Source organism: Coregonus clupeaformis, chromosome 11 (genome assembly GCF_020615455.1).
Source record: "Coregonus clupeaformis isolate EN_2021a chromosome 11, ASM2061545v1, whole genome shotgun sequence".
NCBI lineage: Eukaryota > Metazoa > Chordata > Actinopteri > Salmoniformes > Salmonidae > Coregonus > Coregonus clupeaformis.
The window spans coordinates 22332958-22354306 of NC_059202.1; positions in this window are offsets into that span (position 1 = coordinate 22332958).

Below are 21349 nucleotides of genomic sequence, written 5' to 3' on the forward strand. Positions count from 1 at the left end.
TATTTACTTTTGTAACATTACATTATTTGTTGAATTTATTAGTGTAATTACTTGTATTTACAATGGTATGTACTGTTAACATTCTTCCTGTTGATGCTGTCTGAAACCTTGTATATGAATACATTTTATGGGCTGTGATTTATACACTGTACAAGACCAGTAATACAACTGCTATAGCCTTTTCCCAATTCTCTGGGCCAACACTGTGAGGAAAGCCCACACTTTTTCTGTTTTGAAAGTTGTGTCAAGTTTATAGTAGTACACTTTGTTACTTATTTCATCCGAAAAAGGCAACTACAAATTAATTTACAATGCAGTCATACAGTCCACTGAGCATTGATGGTCTCCAACTCTGGATTATTGATTGAAGTCAAGTGAAGGAGAAAAGTGAGAGATTCAAAAATGCACTTTATGAACACGTAACTATGGGTGACAGGTCACATCTTGGCCCACTCTACACTTTAGATAACTGAAAATGAGTATTAGAACAAAGCTTTAACCTAAATGATTTATTTACAGTGTGTGTGTGGCATACAGTACATTATACTATTCCATACAGCTCAATGGTAAAAGATCCTGGTACACAACAATAATATCCTAGACTACATACTGTAAAGGACAGATCGACATTTACTGGGGGTAGGGTGTGGTACAAAATAGGGGAGGGTTGTCAAACTTTTTCTGTTGCTTTGGGTAGGGTTGTGTGGCTTTTTGGGGGCACAGAGGAGGGTAGTGTGTTTTTTCCCTGGTTTACATTTGCTCTTCTGCTCATATTTTCCCTATAAATATTGACTTCACTTACTTTTGATATTACCCTAATAAAGTTTAGAAACATTTGTGAAGGTTTGGTTTGGTGTGGCTATTATTAAGCTTTAGCTACTGCAGGCCTGTGATATGAAGGCAGTGAGCCCCGGCGCTCCAACTGACTCCGACAGTTGGACTTGAGGTGAGGAAGACTGTTTCACGGCTACCAGAGTTACTCCTGTAATCTAACAACAAGGAATAGTGTGTTTGTAATTTGTTATAGGTTGTTTTTTGTGGCTCACTATGCCAATATCCCTTGTTTATTTATGGTCGCTGGCTGCGCCAGGTTGGATCTGAATACATACGGATGTCCATTGCATTTCTCAAATGTCCGGTAAATTAAAATCTTCCGGTAAATAAAGATTTTCCTAAAGGAAATTCTGAAATGGTGTGACACTCTGGCTCCGGGACTTTTATATTTGAGCCAGGGTGTATTTGTTTTGTTGGGGTTTGGTTTGGTTATGTTGGAATTTGGGTGTATTTCTATGTTTGCAGTTCTGTGGGGTTTATTTCTAGGTTTGGTCGATGACTCCCAATCGGAGGTAACGAGTGTCAGCTGTCGGCTCGTTATCTCTGATTGGGAGCCATATTTATTCTGATTGTTTTCCTGTGGGAATTGTGGGTTTTTGTTCCAGGTTCAGTCATAGTCACTGTAGGACTTCACTATCGTCATTTGTTTGTTGTTTTCGTGGTTGCTTTTATTTAAATAAAGTCATCATGTTCACTCCACGCGCTGCGTATTGGTCCGTTTCCTCAGACGATCGTGACAGAAAAACCCACCATAAAAGGACCAAGCAGCGTGTCAAGCGGCAACAGGACCTACCTACACAGGAGTTATGGACGCCTATCAAGGATTCATGGACTTGGGAGGAGATACTGGATGGAAAGGGTCCTTGGGCACAACCGGGAGAATATCGCCGCCCTCGTGAAGAGCTGGAGGCAGCTAAAGCCGAGAGGAGGTGGTATGAGGAGGCAGCACGGAGTCGAGGCTGGAAGCCCGTGGGTACTACCCAAAAATTTCTTGGGGGGGGGCTAAAAGGGAGTGTGGCGAAGTCAGGTAGGAGACCTGCGCCTACTCCCTGGACTGACCGTGGAGAGCGAGTACGGGCAGACACCGTGTTACGCAGTAGAGCGCATGGTGTCTCCTGTACGCGTGCATAGCCCGGTTCGGTACATTCCAGCTCCACGTATCGGCCGGGCTAGTTTGAGCGTTGAGCCGGATGTCATGAAGCCGGCCCCACGCATCCGGTCACCAGTGCGTCTCCTCGGGCCGGCTTACATGGCACCAGCCTTACGCATGGTGTCCCCGGTTCGCCTACATAGCCCGGTGCGGGTTATTCCACCTCCCTGTACTGGTCAGGCGACGGGGAGCATACAACCAGGTAAGGTTGGTCAGGCTCAGTGCTCAAGGGAGCCAGTACGCCTGCACGGTCCGGTATTTCCGGCGCCACCTCCTGTCTCCAGTCCAGTACCACCAGTGCCTACACCACGCACTAAGCCTCCTGTGTGTTCCCCGAGTCCTGTGCGTCCTGTTCCTGCTTCCCGCACTAGCCCTGAGATGCGTGTCCTCAGCCCGGTACCTCCAGTTCCGGCACCACGCATCAGGCCTACGGTGCGTCCCCAGGGTCCAGTATGCCCTGTTGCTGCTCCCCGCACTAGCCCTGAGATGCGTGTCCTCAGCCCGGGACCACCAGTTCCGGCACCACGCACTAGGCCTTATGTGCGTCCCCAGGGTCCAGCATGCCCTGTTCCTTCTCCCCGCACTAGCCCTGAGATGCGTGTCCTCAGCCCGGGACCACCAGTTCCGGCACCACGCACCAGGCCTATAGTGCGTCTCGGCCGGCCAGAGTCTGCCGTCTGCCCAACGGCGCCTGAACTGCCCGTCTGCCCAACGGCGCCTGAACTGCCCGTCTGCCCAACGGCGCCTGAACTGCCCGTCTGCCCAACGGCGCTTGACCTGCCCGTCTGCCCAACGGCGCCTGAACTGCCTGTCTGCCCAACGCCGTCTGAACTGTCCGTCTGCCAAGCGCTGCATAAGCCGCCCGTCTGCCATGAGCCTTCAGAGCCGTCCGCCAGACCGGGCCGCTTAGAGCCTTCCGCCAGACAGGATCAGCCAGAGCCTTCCGCCAGACAGGATCAGCCAGAGCCTTCCGCCAGACAGGAGCCGCTAGAGCCTTCCGCCAGACAGGATCAGCCAGAGCCTTCCGCCAGACAGGATCAGCCAGAGCCTTCCGCCAGACAGGATCAGCCAGAGCCTTTCGCCAGACAGGATCAGCCAGAGCCTTCCGCCAGACAGGATCGGCCAGAGCCTTCTGCCAGACAGGATCAGCCAGAGCCTTCAGCCAGCCATGAGCAGCCAGATCCGTCGGCCAGCCATGAGCAGCCAGATCCGTCAGCCAGCCATGAGCAGCCAGATCCGTCAGCCAGCCATGAGCAGCCAGATCCTTCAGCCAGCCATGAGCCGTCCAGCCAGGATCCGCCAGAGCCGTCCAGCCAGGATCCGCCAGAGCCAGCCAGCCAGGATCCGCCATTGAGTCCGGTGCTGTCCCTTAGCCCGGTGCTGCCCCTTATCCTGGTGCTGCCCCTTAGTCCGGTACTGCCCCTTAGTCCGGTGCTGCCCCTTAGTCCGGTGCTGCCCGTTAGTCCGGTGCCGCCCCTTAATCCAGTGGGGTTTAGTTGGGGGGTGGTCATATGGAGGAGGCTACGGAAGCGGATAGTGACTAAGGTGGGGTGGGGACCACGACCAGGGCCAGAGCCGCCACCGTGGACAGACGCCCACCCAGACCCTCCCATAGACTGTATGCTGGTGCGCCCGGAGTTCGCACCTTTAGGGGGGGGTACTGTGACACTCTGGCTCCGGGACTTTTATATTTGAGCCAGGGTGTATTTGTTTTGTTGGGGTTTGGTTTGGTTATGTTGGAATTTGGGTGTATTTCTATGTTTGCAGTTCTGTGGGGTTTATTTCTAGGTTTGGTCGATGACTCCCAATCGGAGGTAACGAGTGTCAGCTGTCGGCTCGTTATCTCTGATTGGGAGCCATATTTATTCTGATTGTTTTCCTGTGGGAATTGTGGGTTTTTGTTCCAGGTTCAGTCATAGTCACTGTAGGACTTCACTATCGTCATTTGTTTGTTGTTTTCGTGGTTGCTTTTATTTAAATAAAGTCATCATGTTCACTCCACGCGCTGCGTATTGGTCCGTTTCCTCAGACGATCGTGACAAATGGCATATTGTTTTTATGAAGATTTTAGAATATTCTCATGAAGATCTGTCGCCAATTGGATGGAAACCTAGCTATAGGCACCCTAAAGACTCTGGCAAGTGCCCTAGTCCAGCTTCACTTTGATTATGCCTGCACATCACGGTTCACCAGCAGCCCCAAACATCTAAAGAACAAGCTACAGACCATCCAAAACAAGCTGCTAAGAGTTGTACTGAAACTCCCCCCTCAATATTCATCTGGAGGTTGAGCATGTTTTCGTCTCTATCTATGTCATTGTTTATGTATTTATGTAACAAATGGGACGACAATGGAATGAAATCCCCGACTTTATTGTGCAATCCAGGTCACTTTAAAAAATATTTGTGTATCTATGTATTTTTTTAAACTAATGAAATCAATCAATCAATCAATCAATCCAAACTGTGCAGCGGGCCAATTGATGAATGGAAAGAGACATCTGTTTTCAAAAACACCCAAAAAAGTTTAATGACATTCGGAGATTGTCAAGCCAAGCCTTCTATACTGGGTAAACCTACATGGTAGGGAGGGATGTATTTTCTGTTTGTCCAGATTGATATAGTCTATTTACTGTGGTGTTGAAAACGCAAACCATGACATTGAAGTGGCCGAAGTCGGTATGCTTTGTTTATTGGTTGTGTGGTGCATTGGCACAGAAACCTGTTGTTGGAAAATGTGTTGCATATATTTTATATAATTATAAATATGGCATCAAAATGTTGAAAATCAGATTTTTCCCTAGCTGATCATTGTCTGCAGCTGGCTCTGATCGTAGTGTACACATACAGTTGAAGTCGGAAGTTTACATACACTTAGGTTGGAGTCATTAAAACTCGTTTTTCAAACACTCCACAAATTTCTTGTTAACAAACTATAGTTTTGGCAAGTTGGTTAGGACATCTACTTTGTGCATAACATAAGTCATTTTTCCCAAAAAAAATTACAGACAGATTATTTCACTTATAATTCACTGTATCACAATTCCAGTGGGTCAGAAGTTTACATACACTAAGTTGACTGTACCTTTAAACAGTTTGGAAAATTCCAGAAAATGATGTCATGGCTTTAGAAGCTTCTCATAGGCTAATTGACATAATTTGAGTCAATTGGAGGTGTACCTGTGGATGTATTTCAAGGCCTACCTTCAAACTAAGTGTCTCTTTGCTTGACGTCATGGGAAAATCTAAAGAAATCAGCCAAGACCTCAGAAAAGAAATTGTAGACCTCCACAAGTCTTATTGGCCAGTCTGAGAAATGTATTTATCTTTGCAACTCTGAAGGTCAGCATCCCGGAGTCGCCTCTTCACTGTTGACGTTGAGACTGGTGTTTTGCAGGTACTATTTAATGAAGCTGCCAGTTGAGGACCTGTGAGGCATCTGTTTCTCAAACTAGACACACTAATGTATTTGTCCTCTTGCTCAGTTGTGCACCCGGGGCCTCCCACTCCTCTTTCTATTCTGGTTAGAGCCAGTTTGCGCTGTTCTGTGAAGGGAGTAGTGCACAGCGTTGTACGAGATCTTCAGTTTCTTGGCAATTTCTCACATGGAATAGCCTTCATTTCTCAGAACAAGAACAGACTGACAAGTTTCAGAAGAAAGTTAATTGTTACTGGCCATTTTGATCCTGTATTCGAACCCACAATTGCTGATGCTCCAGATACTCAACTAGTCTCAAGAAGGCCAGTTTTATTGCTTTTTTAAATCAGCACAACAGTTTTCAGCTATGCTAACATAATTGCAAAAGCGCTCTGGAGCATCTTTTCATCAAGGATCTCTCTGTACTTTGCTCTGTTCATCTTTCCCTCGATCCTGACTGGTCTCCCAGCCCCTGCCGCTGAAAAACATCCCCACAACATGATGCTGCCACCCCCATGCTTCACCGTAGGGATGGTGCCAGGTTTGCTCCAGACGTGACACTTGGCATTCAGGCCAAGGAGTTAAATCTTGGTTTCATCAGACCAGAGAATCTTGTTTCATCTTGAGTCTTTAGGTGCCTTTTTGCAAACTCCAAGCTGACTGTCATGTGCCGTTTACTGAGGAGTGGCTTCCGTCTGGCCACTCTACCATAAAGGCCTGATTGGTGGAGTGCTACAGAGATTGTTATCCTTCTGGAAGGTTCTCCCATTTCCACAGAGGAACTCTAAAGCTCTGTCAGAGTGACCATCGGGATCTTGGTCACCTCCCAAACAAAGGCCCTTCTCCCCCGATTGCTCAGTTTAGCCAGGCGGCCAGCTCTAAGAAGAGTCTTGGTCTTTCCAAACTTCTTCCATTTAATAATGATGGAGGCCAATGTGTTCTTGGGGACCTTCAATGCTGCAGACATTTTTTGATACCCTTCCCCAGATCTGTGCCTCAACACAATCCTGTCTCAGAGCTCTACAGACAATTCCTTCGACATCATGGCTTGGTTTTTGCTCTGATATGCACTGTCAACTGTGGGACCTTATATAGACAGGTGTGTGCCTTTCCAAATCATGTCCAATCAATTACATTTTCCACATGTAGACCAATCAAGTTGTAGAAACATCTCAAGGATGATCAATGGAAACAGGATGAACCTGAGCTCAATTTCGAGTCTCATAGCAAAGGGTCTCAATACTTATGTAAATTAGGTATTTCAGTTTTTTGTTTTTTATACATTTGCAGAAATGTCTAAAAACCTGTTTTCAGTTCGTCATTATGGGGTATTCTGCGTAGATTGCTGAGGAATGTTGTATTTTTTGGTCCATTTTAGAATAAGGCAAAATGTGGAAAAAGTAAAGGGGTCTGAATACTTTCCGAAGGCACTGTATATATATATATATATAGTGTGTGTGTGTGTGTGTGTGTGTGTGTGTGTGTGTGTGTGTGTGTGTGTGTGTATATATACAGTGGGGAGAACAAGTATTTGAAACACTGCCGATTTTGCAGGTTTTTATCATAGGTACACTTCAACTGTGAGAGACGGAATCTAAAACAAAAATCCAGAAAATCACATTGTATGATTTTTAAGTAATTAATTTGCATTTTATTGCATGACATAAGTATTTGATCACCTACCAACCAGTAAGAATTCCGTCTCTCACAGACCTGTTAGTTTTTCGTTAAGAAGCCCTCCTGTTCTCCACTCATTACCTGTATTAACTGCACCTGTTTGAACTTGTTACCTGTATAAAAGACACCTGTCTACACACTCAATCAAACAGACTCCAACCTCTCCACAATGGCCAAGACCAGAGAGCTGTGTAAGGACATCAGGGATAAAATTGTAGACCTGCACAAGGCTGGGATGGGCTACAGGACAATAGGCAAGAAGAAGAAGCTTGTCTGGATGATCATGACCATCTGGATGATCCAGAGGAGGAATGGGAGAAGGTCATGTGGTCTGATGAGACAAAAATAGAGCTTTTTGGTCTAAACTCCACTCGCCGTGTTTGGAGGAAGAAGAAGGATGAGTACAACTCCAAGAACACCATCCCAACCGTGAAGCATGGAGGTGGAAACATCATTCTTTGGGGATGCTTTTCTGCAAAGGGGACAGGACGACTGCACCGTATTGAGGGGAGGATGGATGGGGCCATGTATCGCGAGGTCTTGGCCAACAACCTCCTTCCCTCAGTATGAGCATTGAAGATGGGTCATGGCTGGGTCTTCCAGCATGACAACGACCCGAAACACACAGCCAGGGCAACTAAGGAGTGGCTCCGTAAGAAGCATCTCAAGGTCCTGGAGTGGCCTAGCCAGTCTCCAGACCTGAACCCAATAGAAAATCTTTGGAGGGAGCTGAAAGTCCGTTTTGCCCAGCGACAGCCCCGAAACCTGAAGGATCTGGAGAAGGTCTGTATGGAGGAGTGGGCCAAAATACCTGCTGCAGTGTGTGCAAACCTGGTCAAGACCTACAGGAAACGTATGATCTCTGTAATTGCAAAGAAAGGTTTCTGTACCAAATATTAAGTTCTGCTTTTCTGATGTATCAAATACTTATGTCATGCAATAAAATGCAAATTATTTACTTAAAAATCATACAATATGATTTTCTGGATTTTTGTTTTATATTCCGTCTCTCACAGTTGAAGTGTACCTATGATAAAAATTACAGACCTCTACATGCTTTGTAAGTAGGAAAACGTGCAAAATCGGCAGTGTATCAAATATTTGTTCTCCCCACTGTATATACACTGCTCAAAAAAATAAAGGGAAAACTAAAATAACACATCCTAGATCTGAATGAATGAACTAATCTTATTAAATACTTTTTTCTTTACATAGTTGAATGTGCTGACAACAAAATCACACAAAAATTATCAATGGAAATCAAATGTATCAACCCATGGAGGTCTGGATTTGGAGTCACCCTCAAAATTAAAGTGGAAAACCACACTACAGGCTGATCCAACTTTGATGTAATGTCCTTAAAACAAGTCAAAATGAGGCTCAGTAGTGTGTGTGGCCTCCACGTGCCTGTATGACCTCCCTACAACGCCTGGGCATGATCCTGATGAGGTGGCAGAAGGTCTCCTGAGGGATCTCCTCCCAGACCTGGACTTAAGCATCCGCCAACTCCTGGACAGTCTGTGGGTCAACGTGGCGTTGGTGGATGGAGCGAGACATGATGTCCCAGATGTGCTCAATTGGATTCAGGTCTGGGGAACGGGCGGGCCAGTCCATAGCATCAATGCCTTCCTCTTGCAGGAACTGCTGACACACTCCAGCCACATGAGGTCTAGCATTGTCTTGCATTAGGAGGAACCCAGGGCCAACCGCACCAGCATATGGTCTCACAAGGGATCTGAGGATCTCATCTCGGTACCTAATGGCAGTCAGGCTACCTCTGGCGAGCACATGGAGGGCTGTGCGGCCCCCCAAAGAAATGCCACCCCACACCATGACTGACCCACCGCCAAACCGGTCATGCTGGAGGATGTTGCAGGCAGCAGAACGTTCTCCAGACTGTCACGTCTGTCACGTGCTCAGTGTGAACCTGCTTTCATCTGTGAAGAGCACAGGGCGCCAGTGGCGAATTTGCCAATCTTGGTGTTCTCTGGCAAATGCCAAACGTCCTGCACGGTGTTGGGCTGTAAGCACAACCCCCACCTGTGGACGTCAGGCCCTCATACCACCCTCATGGAGTCTGTTTCTGACCGTTTGAGCAGACACATGCACATTTGTGGCCTGCTGGAGGTCATTTTGCAGGGCTCTGGCAGTGCTCCTCCTGCTCCTCCTTGCACAAAGGCGGAGGTAGCAGTCCTGCTGCTGGGTTGTTGCCCTCCTACGGCCTCCTCCACGTCTCCTGATGTACTGGCCTGTCTCCTGGTAGCGCCTCCATGCTCTGGACACTACGCTGACAGACACAGCAAACCTTCTTGCCACAGCTCGCATTGATGTGCCATCCTGGATGAGCTGCACTACCTGAGCCACTTGTGTGGGTTGTAGACTCCGTCTCATGCTACCACTAGAGTGAAAGCACCGCCAGCATTCAAAAGTGACCAAAACATCAGCCAGGAAGCATAGGAACTGAGAAGTGGTCTGTGGTCACCACCTACAAAACCAGTCCTATAATTTCCTCCTGTTGTCTATTCCATTTGCACAACAGCATGTGAAATTTATTGTCAATCAGTGTTGCTTCCTAAGTGGACAGTTTGATTTCACAGAAGTGTGATTGACTTGGAGTTACATTGTGTTGTTTAAGTGTTCCCTTTATTTTTTTTGAGCAGTGTATATATATATATATATATATATATACTGTATATATATATACACACACACACACATCTCCTTATATTTGAAATGCTATGAAGGATTCTAAAAGATCCAATTGATGGCACTTAATCATAAGCCTTAAAAGAGATGTGGATACAATGTATTGGCTTTACATTTGTCTGATAAAGACATTAGGCCCCCTCTGTGAAAATATAATGTCTATTCATTATATTGACGTTTCTCACCGCATGTGATTACGTGACTATTCATAAGGTACAGGAGAGCTACTGTAGTCAATAGTAAATGAAACAATGTCTCAAGGTTGACATATAAAAAGTTCAGATAAAATAAACTGAATATCAGATATCTGCCTGGCTGTCAGTCCACTCTCAAATGTTAATTTCAAGGTGAGCAAATAATGAGGCTCTTAAGACTTGTTAGTAAAGCTACTATCTATATTAAAGCTGAAAAATATTTTTAAAAAAAAAGAATTGTTAGTAAACCATCTTTTAGATGCTGACCATCTGGCCAAGACATAATACAATCCTTGTAGGTTATTGTCCATTTCCCAAGGCTTTAGTACTTTTTATTTTCAACAAAGCCAACATTTGTGAATGAGTAGCTATTTAATACTATGTACACTGAAGGACATGCATCCAAGTTGTGTGATGGACAATGGTCATCTGATGCGGAATTCGGACTCAATCTACCCAATTAATGAGTCGTGGATTTGTATAACTGGACCACTGTTTTTTTATTTTTTATTTTTTTTTACAAAGAAAGCATCTGCCTGGCCCACATCTCTCCTCATTAGTGGCCTTGCCTCATGGTTGGGAGGGAGAAGTGCGCTGGGTGCATTCTGGATGACTACAGTGGCCCGAGCGGGTGAACAGATGCTCCTGTGAGTCCTTCAGGAGCCATGTAAAGAAACCATCTGATTGCACATGCTGTCAAGCTCCTGCTCTTTCACTCTGTCCATCCACCGTGTTCGGTCTCCCTCCCTCTCTTTGACCACTCTCTCTACTCTTTACTTTCTCGCTCTGTCCATTCTGAAGGAGTCAGAGGTGTTATGTTTTTCCGTCAAATCTAATTCAAAAGGCTAAAAGCAGAGATCCACCTCATGCGATACCATGCATAAAAGAGCCTGAGATTGGGGGATACTAATCAAAGTCCCATCACTGTTCCTTTAGGGGAAGCAGGGGAATGATCCTGATGTCAGCCACAGTACAAAGCATCCATTCAGGGAGAAAACATGAGCTTGAGTCATCGCCAGGTGTGTGTAGGGTGTATGTGTGGGGGTTGTGTGTAGGGTGTGTGGGGGGGGGGGTTGAGTGTGTGGGGGTCAGGTGTGTGATCCCGGAACGCATCTAGTCAGGAGTTGGTCACTTTGAAGAGTGAAGGTTTTCGAGCTCTTTTGATAAATATCAGCGGCTTTGTTAAGTAATACCTCAAATCTTGTTAAAGATGACTTGAAATGATTATCTTGAATCACACAGAGGGGATTGGATGTCATTTAGGGGCAGAATAATGAGAGGCAGACTGGGCCCTGATCCACATACACCCCATATGCATCCCAAATGGCACCCTATTCCCTATAGGGTCCTGGTCAAAAGTAGTGCACTGCATAGGGTATGAATTGGGACGCAACCAAGTCCTATCCTTGGAAACTGTGAATGTCTCGTTTATACTTTATCCTAGCTATCCCTTAAGTTATGTGTGCGTATGTGTTCTGAAAACATCCACGGCACTGTACTGTGGCCCATCACTGCACCGCATTGATCTGCCAGAGCTTGAGTCATTTAGAAGCACGTCAAGAATGCTGAGAACAAACAAATTCCCTCCATACACAGAAGATTGAGCTCCACTACATGGTAACAGGTTAGACCGGGGTCTCCAACCTCTTCTAGCATGAGAGATACTTTTAAATATTGAAACATGTCGCAAGCTACTTTTCAGTTAACATTTAATTGAGAGGGTTTTGGGGAAAGTCTTTCTGTCTACGGAGACGCGCCACACAGACATTCCATGGACAATATTAATTGGAAGATAATGTGTTTGGCTTTTTAAGCCAATTCTACCTAACTTGGGCTGGGATAATGTCAATGTGGATTTGATTGGATAGTATTAGTATGGGAGCTTGAAGTGTCTGATACTTGTGAGATTTGTTTATGACAGTATTATGACAAATACATGCACTTTCAGAATAGTTTGGCCAGCTACTCATGGGTGGGCTGCGAGCTACTGGTAGACACCTGGATTAACAGAATAAACAGAACTGTAGATGTACAGTGTATGTTTGTAAGGGTTGGTGTGATGTGTGACCCAGGTGCGGTGCAGGTTAGACAGTAGGCAGTAGGCAGAGATGGTGAAACAAGGAACTTTACTGAAGGTCCCGAAGCCAGGATACATAATAACTGACTTTACACAAAAAAGAAAGGTGGAGCAAATAAGACTCTGAAAAACAGGCAGACAGCCAAAAATACGAAATACTAACTATGACTGAAATAATAAATAAACAGGGAGAACACTTCTCACGTACCTGTCCATACGTCCCGCGATCAGACACTGATTAGTACTGCTTGGCATAGTGAAACTGGCAGAGAAAACAGAGCAAGGGAACACAGGAGAGTGAGGGCATAAATACACAGGGGAATCAGATAGACACAGGTGACACCAGTAGGAAGATGATTAGTCCCGACTGTGAGTGAGGAGGTGCCTATGGTTGTCAGTACATCAGGAGTAAATGTCACTTGGCTTTTCATCACCTCAATCACTCCTTTTTTTACACCTCAATTAAATCGGGGCTTTTTCATGGCTCATTGAGCCGCTCCGGGACCCATACCATTTGTCTGAGCAGAGAGGAGACAAAAACATCCCAGCACACCAACAAAGGAGGAGGAAGATGGAAGATGGGAATGAGGCTTAATTACAGTGTTTTGGTGCGTATATTGAGTCTAGTGCTTTTTGTCCTTACAACACACAGTTAGATTAGGTGCTATTGTGTACTCTTGTAAAAGAGAGACCTTGTACAACGCAGGTGGATTATTTTGGAATTTTAGACTGTTCAACATTTCAAATTCATGGAACATTCTTCAGTCAACTGACAGTTATTAAGAAGACTCAAAAATGGCTGTCTGTCAACCCCGGATTTAGCAACCGTTTTTCAACTTTAGGTCAGCAATCAAACAATTTTTATTTGTAATGAATTTTAGCCAAAATAATATGTTGTCAATTTTATTATGCGGACCTGCTAGCTAGCAACTGTCAATAGCAAGCACAGTGATATCTCTAGCTGCATTTTGTTACTTTGTGTCAGGGTCCTATGGATCACTTCTCACTTGAAGTTTACAAATGTACAATGATTTCATCCAATACATTTTTGTGCCGCATATTCAAATGACTTTTTCTTAATTCAAAGTAAAATCAAATGTATTGGTCACATACACATACACTACATGACCAAAAGTATGTGGACACCTGCTCGTCAAACATCTCATTCCAAAATCACGGGTATTAATATGGAGTTGGTTCCCCCTTTGCTGCTATAACAGTCTTCACTCTTCTGGGAAGGCTTTCCGCTAGATGTTGGAGCATTGCTGCGGGGACTTGCTTCCAATTAGCCACAAGAGCATTAGTGAGGTCGGGCACTGATGTTGTGCAGGCCAGTCAACTTCCACACCGATCTTGACAAAACATTTCTGTATGGACCTCGCACGGGGACATTGTCATGCTGAATCGTCTAGAATGTCATTGTATTCTGTAGCATTAAGATTACCCTTCACTGGAACTAAGGGGCCTAGCCCGAACCATGAAAAACAGCCCCAGACCATTATTCCTCCTCCACCAAACTTTACAGTTGGCACTATGCATTGGGGCAGGTAGCGTTCTCCTGGCATCCTCCAAACCCAGATTAATCCGTCGGACTGCCAGATGGTGAAGCGTGATTCGTCACTCCAGAGAACGCGTTTCCACTGATCCAGAGTCAAATGGCGGCGAGCTTTACACCCCTCCAGCCGACGCCTGACATTGCGCATGGTGATTTTAGGCTTGTGTGTGTCTGCTCGGCCATGTAAACCCATTTCATGAAGCTCCCAGCGAACAGTTCTTGTGCTGACGTTGCTTCCAGAGGAAGTTTGCAACTCGGTAGTGAGTGAAAGTCACTGAGCTTGGGCCTCCCGAGTGGCGCAGTGGTCTAAGCCACTGCATCGCAGCGCTAGAGACCCGGGTTCATTCCAAGGCTGTCACAACCGGCTGTGATCGGGAATCCCATTGGGCGGCACACAATTGGCCCAGCGTCGTCCGGGTTAGGGGAGGGTTTGGCCGGGGGGGGCTTTACTTGGCTCAAACAAAGAGTAGCCTTTCCAAATAGGAATTCTTATCCAAACAGTTGAATGCTGTGGCTTTCTACAAGTTTTGCCTAGATACAGGTTAGCCCTGAATATTATAGGATTAAATGAACAATGTCAATCATTCAGTTGATACCGTTGAGGTTCTTAGGGGCACCGTTCTCATTTAATCCCATATGTAACAAAGCTAAAAGAAGGATGTGCTCCCCATCAAACACATGGGATTACAATAGCACATATCTTTCATTCAGCCAATCAGTTAATGGAAACACTTGGTAGGTGAGATTCACACAGATCCCACCTGTTACATTGGTTTACATTGACCCATTAACCTTTTACTGAAGTGGGCTAAATCAGGGTAACACAGTGTTTCTTGGTAGTCTTAAACAAATCTACTTTGAAACAAAAGTATATGTCACGATCGTTTATAGACTGGACGGACCAAGGCACAGCGTGACCTCTCCTTCCTTCCACGACGTACCAAGCCCTGTCTGGACCCTGGTGTGGGAGACCCCGAACCTGGAGAGGGGCTGACGTCTGGGTCTGGACTGGAACCGCTGACTGGAGCTGGACCCGACGACGGTGGAGCGAACTGCTCTGGCTCCGGAGTGGAGCCGCTGACCGGAGCTGGATCAGGCACCGGTGGAGCGGACTGCTCTGGCTCCGGAGTGGAGCCGCTGACCGGAGCTGGACTAGACCCCGGTGGAGCGGATTGCTCTGGCTCATAGTGGAGCAGCTGACCGGAGTTGGACTGGACCAAGGTGGAGCGGATTGCTCTGGCTCCGGTGCCGGACCAGGCACCGGTGGAACAGGCACGGGCCGTGCCGGACTGGACACATGCACCACTGGCTTGGTGCGGGGAGCAGGAACAGGCCGGGCAGGGCTGGTGACGTGCACCACTGGCTTGGTGCGAGGGACAGGAACAGGCCGGACCGGGCTGGCGACGCGCACCACTGGCTTGGTGCGAGGGACAGGAACAGGCCGGACCACAGCCTTGATGCGAGGAACAGGAACAGGCCGAACCGTACTGGGAACACGCACCACTGGCTTAGTGCGGGGAGCAGGAACGGGCCTGACCGGACTGGTGACACGCACCACCTGATTGGTGCGAGGAGCGGGACTGGGTTCCTTTATTAACCCCCGCTCCTTCTGCTGCCTAACCAGCTCCTCTCGCCGTGCCTCTACACTTTCCTTATGCTCCCTCTGAACCAATGGCCCCCCTAATCTGGTGGCCTCCTCTGCTAACCGGCGGAACCGCTCTATCGCGGCCTCCTGCTGCCTCGTCGTCCACGCCGTGTGCCCCCAAAAAAATATTTTTGGGGGTTGTCTCTCCCCCGTGATCATGGCCTCCATCCCTCTTGCCAGACTCTCGCTCATCTCCTCCCAAGTCCATCCTCTCTCCTCGGCACACTGCTTGGTCCAGGATTGGTGGGATCTTCTGTCACGATCGTTTACAGACTGGACGGACCAAGGCGCAGCGTGATAAGCATACATGTTTATTTAAACGAATGAACATGCGACAAAACAACAAACGAAACGTGAAGTCCAAGGTAACACACAAACATACCATAACTGGAACAAGATCCCACAACTAACAGGTGCCAAAAGGCTGCCTAAGTATGGTCCCCAATCAGAGACAACGAGCAACAGCTGCCTCTGATTGGGAACCACACAGGCCAACATAGATCTAGACATACAAGATCTAAACATAGAAAATCCAACATAGAACATCACCACCATATATTCACAACAAGGAAAATCACACCCTGACTCAACAAATACGAGTCCTTAGAGTCAGGGCATGACAGTATACACCTCACACACATGGTTATGGGGCTTTAAAAAAAATAAGACACCTGTACCATGTCAGATATAGAATTAAACTGTATTAAATGTTGAGTTTGCATCACAATATTAAACTTTATATACATCACAGAAGACTGAATTACAACAAAACCGTTTGACATACTGTAGAAACACCAGATTTTCGGCGAGTTGTTTTAAATAATGTTTATTAATGATTAAATTGTGAAAAATAGTAATAACATTCCACCCATGAGCCCACTAGAGGTAAAGGGACACAATTTGATGGGATAAAAACAACAACTTTAAAATGAAGTTATGAACTTCAACTACGTGTTTCCAGAGTTACCACTCCTAGCTACATAGGTTTACTATATTTTAAAAGCCACCTGTAGACTGAGCACAGATGTGAACAACTTGTATTTTCAGATCCAGAGAGGAAAAACACATTTCCAGATGGCACGGGATAAAAAAAATACAACAACAAGTGAGAGATGGAGCAAGGAAAATCCATAAATGTTTAAGAGGATGAGACTAGCGGGTGGGCAGAGTTTCCTGTGTGGCGATCGATCGGCGTAGTGATTAATGAAGTTGTCACACAGAGGAGAGAGACGCTCGGTTTCTTCTCTTACCGCTGGCCCTCAGTGAGTACACTGCACCTGTCTCCCAACGGAAGGCCCCCTGACACGGAGGAACTGAAACACCCACCCTGATGGAAGAACAGGGGTAGTCTACTCAGGAGCTGCTAAGGACTTGGAAGAAGTGTTATAGTACATATAGGTGTAGACTACTGCCCCCTGGTCGTAAGCACACTGCACTTCGTAAACGAAAAGCTACCCGATGACTTTAGGTCCTTAACTGATTTGATAGGTTCATAATTATTAGACAGAGCATACAGTATATGTTATTCTATAGGATAAAGCAGGGGTGTCAAACGTCCGGCCCGCGGGCCGGATCAGGCCCGCAAACGGGTTTAATCCGGCCCGTGAGATGATTTTGTAAAGTATAAAAATTAGCTGCAATTTTTCAATAAAATAAACTGCTGTTCCAATTGTGTCCACTGGATGGCGCAATAGCAATTGTGTTAAGCAAGCAAACTGTTTATACCGGGGCAGAGCAAATAGGTCAAGCAAGTGCAGCCAGTCCGGATGAGCTACTTTGTTTTGCCCGCGATATTTATTACGGCTTCTACTTTTAACATTATGTGCTTTGGCACCCTCATTGCCCCAATATGTCTCTGTCAAAAAAGAGAAAAGTGGACGCAGAGTGCAGAGTGTTCCAAGAAAAATTGTCATCCTTCTATTTATTCACGGAATTGAATGGGAAAGCTGTATGTTTGGTGTGTTCACAGCATGTTGCAGTGCTGAAAGAATATAACCTTCGTCGCCACTATGTGAGTCTTCATGCTGACAAATATGACAACTTTCAAGGACAGCGGAGAAGAGAGAAGGTGAATGAACTGTTGGTGGGTCTGAAGAAACAGCAGTCTGTGTTTACTCACAGCCGAGACATCAGTGACGCTGCAGTGAAAGCTAGCTACCTCATTGCTAATGAAATCGCAGTGGCTTCAAAACCATTTAGTGAGGATGAATTTGTAAAAACATGCATGATGAAGGCAGCAGAGATTGTGTGCCCTGAAAACGTGGTCCTCTGTAGCTCAGCTGGTAGAGCACGGCGCTTGTAACGCCAAGGTAGTGGGTTCGATCCCCGGGACCACCCATACACAAAAATGTATGCACGCACGACTGTAAGTCGCTTTGGATAAAAGCGTCTGCTAAATGGCATATTATTATTATAATATTATAAAAGCACCAGGCTTTTGCAAATATCAGCCTGACAAGAAACACAGTTGCAGACAGGATTTCCGATCTTTCAGTGGATTTGGACAGCAAATTGAAGCAAAAAAAAGTCATTTATTGCGTTTTCGGTTGCAATTGATGAAAGCACGGACATTACAGATGTTGCACAACTGGCCATTTTCATCCGCGGAGTTGATGACACATTGACCGTCACCGAGGAGTTCGTGGAGTTGGTGCCGATGACAGATACAACGACAGCAGCTGATATTTTCACTGCACTCGTCGGCGCGCTGGACAGGGTCGGAGTGGACTGGTCCCGCGCTGTCAGCCTGGCTACAGATGGTGCGCCCTCAATTATCGGGAAAAAAGCAGGCGTTGTGACAAAGTTCAGAGAGAAAGTGCAATCTGCAAACGGAGGACGTGATTTTTGGACTTTTCACTGTATTTTGCACCGGGAGGCTTTGTGTTGCAAGTCATTAAAGATGGATAACGTCATGAAGGTGGTCATCCAAACTGTTGATTTCATCCGATCCAGAAGCCTGAATCACCGTCAGTTTGACAGCCTTCTCAGAGAGAAAGACCACATCTATGGCCTGCCATACCACACTGAGGTAAGATGGTTAAGCCGAGGTGCTGTGCTGAGGCGTTTCTTTGATTTACGAGAAGAAATTGAACAGTTCATGGAAGAAAAGGGCAAACCAGTGTTAGAATTTAATTCCGCAGAATGGATGCAGGACCTTGCATTTATGGTGGATGTTACAGAGCACCTGAATAACTTGAACAAACAGCTGCAAGGGCGCAACAAAGTTGCCACGCAGTATTATGACAGTATTATGACAGCATTATGACAGCATACTCCTGAGTGGCGCAGTGGTCTAAGGCACTGCATCGCAGTGCTAACTGTGCCACTAGAGATCCTGGTTCAAATCAAGGCTCTGTCGCAGCCGGCCGCGACCGGGAGACTCATGGGCGGCGCACAATTGGTCCAGCGTCGTCCAGGGTAGGGGAGGGAATGGCCGGCAGGGATGTAGCTCAGTTGGTAGAGCATGGCGTTTGCAACGCCAGGGTTGTGGGTTTGATTCCCACGGGGGGCCAGTATAAAAAAAATATATATATGTATTCACTAACTGTAAGTCGCTCTGGATAAGAGCGTCTGCTAAATGACTAAAATGTAAATGTAAAATACGTTCTTTCAAGTTGAAGCTGTCATTGTGGGAGACACAACTCGCCAGTGGTGATGCAGCTCACTTCCCCTGTCTGAAAAATGTGTGCGCGACCCAACATGTGGCAGACATGAAGCGGTTCAAAGATAAAATAACGGGACTGTTAAGGGAGTTTGAGCAACGCTTTCAGATTTTTGGTGAACTGGAGAAAGACTTCAAAGTTTTTTGTTCGCCATTCACCGTGAATCCCTCTGATCTGCCCGTCAGCATCCAACTTGAAATAATAGGCTTGCAGTGTGACTCGGATTTGAAGGGCAAATTTGCCGCAGCTGGCTTGGACACATTTTATCAGAATCTCTTGCCAGGTTACCCCAACTTGACAGCCCTCGCTGCAAAACGGTTGTGCATGTTTGGAACCACATATCTTTGTGAGCAAGTTCTCTGTAATGAGCATAAATAAAACAGAGCTGCGCTCAAGGCTCACACACAAGCACTTGAATCACATCCTGAAGTTGGCTGCCACTCAGGATGTGATGCCTGATATTGATGCGCTGGTGAAAGCTAAAAGATGCCAGGTATCAGGAGTCAAATAAACTATGCAACCCCACTTAAAGTGCTGCATGAGACACCCTGATATAGTTCTGTGATCTGTGATATACTTCTGTGAATCACTGAGGCATTGTGTGTTTGTGTGTTGTTTGTCCTCAGAATTTCAAATAACTTGAGGTGTTTTATGATTAATAGTGATGTTGTGCTTTTGGACACACTGTCCTCAGGCTCCAGCTTTATGTTTATATGTTTTTATGTTGATGTGCTATTGTTTTTAATTGATTTTATTTTATTTGTATATTTAACCTATTCTTGACTCTGTGGTTCTTGCACTTGTTTGGGGAACAGGATTTCATTATTTGTATCTACATTTCTGCCTGAGAAATGACACCCTGATATAGTTCTGTGATCTGTGAAACAGTTATGTGAATCACTGAGGCAATGTTGTGCTTGTACTATTTTGGACACACTGTCCTCAGGCTCCAGCTTTATGTTTTATGTTGATAGTATTAAAACAAAGAAAACAATCTGAAGTTGTTGTTTTTAAGTTATATATACCATGATTTTACCGGTCCGGCCCACTTGGGAATAGATTTTCCTCCATGTGGCCCCTGAGCTAAAATGAGTTTGACACCCCTGGGATAAAGAATATCCTGTACCATTCTGTATCGGTGTATTACAGAGAGGTACCGCTACATGGTGCACTGACACATTAGTAGACACCGCAAGTGTTACACCCACTGCCGGTGTCTGAGACTGACACCCTGGTTACTGTTCATCTTTAACTTCACTAAAACATGCTCATTTTGTAGTTCTGGAACGCTCACAAAAACTTTTGCCAAACTCTCAAACCACCGTCATTCCACTCCCCGAGGATAGCCAGCTAACGAGAAAGACTGAGTCAAATGAAGCAAAAAGAATACTGGAGCCCTAAAAATAGAGAAGAACCTCCAACCCTCACCTGAATTGAGGGAGAAAAATAAAGAATAAAGGAGCAGAAATCCATTCAGCAGTATTGCACATGAAAACGTGTCAGTAAGACAGAGCGTGTGCAGGAAATGAAAGAGGCTTTCTGTGAAGCAGGAAGGCTGAGGCTCCTCTCCAGAGACACCCTGCTGTGCTGTTTGGGGTTTTCATCGGAGAACTGCTGCCTGCTCTTTAATGAAAACGATAATTTCACACCACGGGATGAAACCGCACACACAGACACATACAATATGCACTGAAAAAAGTAATTTGTTTTGCTAACTACATTCTTGGGTGGAAACCCGTTGCCTAGAACCATTTAAGTAACCTAACTATCAAAGTCTAAAAATGTTGAATTACCCACAATCCTCTAAAAACAGAGCCAAGAGGCGCTATTAAGTATTCATAACTTGCAAAAACGTTATAATTCTATATCAGCACAACACAGATAAATCAAGTGTTTTTTTTTTTTTTTACAAATATCAATGTCTGACTACTAGTTTATTATTTTAAATAAAGACATAAAACATAATAGAATCAAGTAAGAACAACGTATTTAATAAATGTTAGATTGACTTTAAAATATTAAGTAATCATAACTTGTAAAGACTCAATAACCTTCGATTAGCAGTACACACATAAATAAAGTTATATTTACTCAATAACCACATTTTTGTTAACAGGACTCAAAAGCATTAAGTGATAAGAAATCTTATTTACATACCGTATGAGTTAATACCACTTTTATGATTTGAGTTCTACTGACCGTTGGAGATGTTTGAGTAGCCACTGCTTTTTCTCTCCCAGAAGCACCCACCCACCCGCGTTGGCACGCATGAGAGAGTGGCAGCCTCTGATTAGGCGCAGTCAGAGAGCTTGTTTGTTAAGAAAGGATGCATGATCGCTTGGTCCTTTGGTTCATTTGTCTGCGGACCGGGATTGTCATTCAAGATATGAGGATGTAGTTCAAATGCTGTTCCATTCATTGTCTCTTGTCTT